The following is a 900-nucleotide window of genomic DNA, read 5'->3' as shown; positions in this document are numbered from 1 at the left end:
AGTGGTGTACCGTCGATTATATAAACCATAGTATTTGACTGATACTTACTTTATCGATTCCTTAGGGCAAACGCAATGTCGACATTAGCGAAAGTAAATACCAAACCAATTCTCTGGCAGAAAATATTTCTGAGTCGATTTATGAAGGAAATAGTATGAAATATCAAATTTAAAATGATATAGATTAAATAATTGTAGATATATAATATTTATGTCCGTGAGTAGACTACTGCGCACAGACGAAAGTAACTATTAGTTGAACGTCTGTCAATATCACAAACGAAATCAGCTCAAGAGACTTACTGTGGAATTTTTTCTTCGCTAGAGTGTAAGGGAAACAATCGAGAAGTTTTACGACGTAGTTGTTAAAATAGTTCACACTCACACACGTTATATACATAACACACAAATACACATGTACACATTCTTACGCACACGCACTCACACACACACACATGCAAGCTTAGGACATGTTTACTCCACCTACTAGAAATAACAGCCGAATCTTTCGCAAATCTTACCCCCACGGTCCCATAAAAGGGCATATTACATATTCTAGGCCTGGATTCCCTGTACATACAAGAAAGAAGGGTTGGTCTTAGCTAGAATACTTTTTACCATAGGTTTCGATCAGAGTGTACCTGAAGCTAAACAATACATGCACGTTCGAGGCGCGCACACGCACACACACAATATACATACATATATATATATATATATATATATATATATATATTTGTTTTGCAAGATTTTTGATGTGAAATCGTGTGTTGAAACAGATGTTGTTGTACAGATGTTGTTGTACAGATGTTGTTCAACAGATGTGTTGAAACAGATGTTGTTGTACTTACGCATGAGGAAAGGGAAAAAGTCCTCAATGCCCACATGATGATGTGGACA

General features: G+C 36.1%; 1 protein-coding gene across 1 annotated transcript in view; it reads right to left on the bottom strand.

The window, feature by feature from the left end:
- Positions 1-326, bottom strand: part of LOC106881713 (putative lipoyltransferase 2, mitochondrial) — a 15,378-nt gene extending 15,052 nt beyond the window's left edge. Inside the window, exon 1 of the mRNA XM_014932190.2 lies at positions 50-326. The gene's annotated coding sequence lies outside the window, so the exon portion shown is untranslated. The remainder of the gene's footprint in view (positions 1-49) is intronic.
- Between the last annotated feature and the right edge of the window lie 574 nt (positions 327-900).

Source organism: Octopus bimaculoides, chromosome 3 (assembly GCF_001194135.2).
Source record: "Octopus bimaculoides isolate UCB-OBI-ISO-001 chromosome 3, ASM119413v2, whole genome shotgun sequence".
Lineage (NCBI taxonomy): Eukaryota > Metazoa > Mollusca > Cephalopoda > Octopoda > Octopodidae > Octopus > Octopus bimaculoides.
Note: the sequence above shows the minus strand (reverse complement) of the source record. Positions and strands in the feature narration are given on the sequence as shown.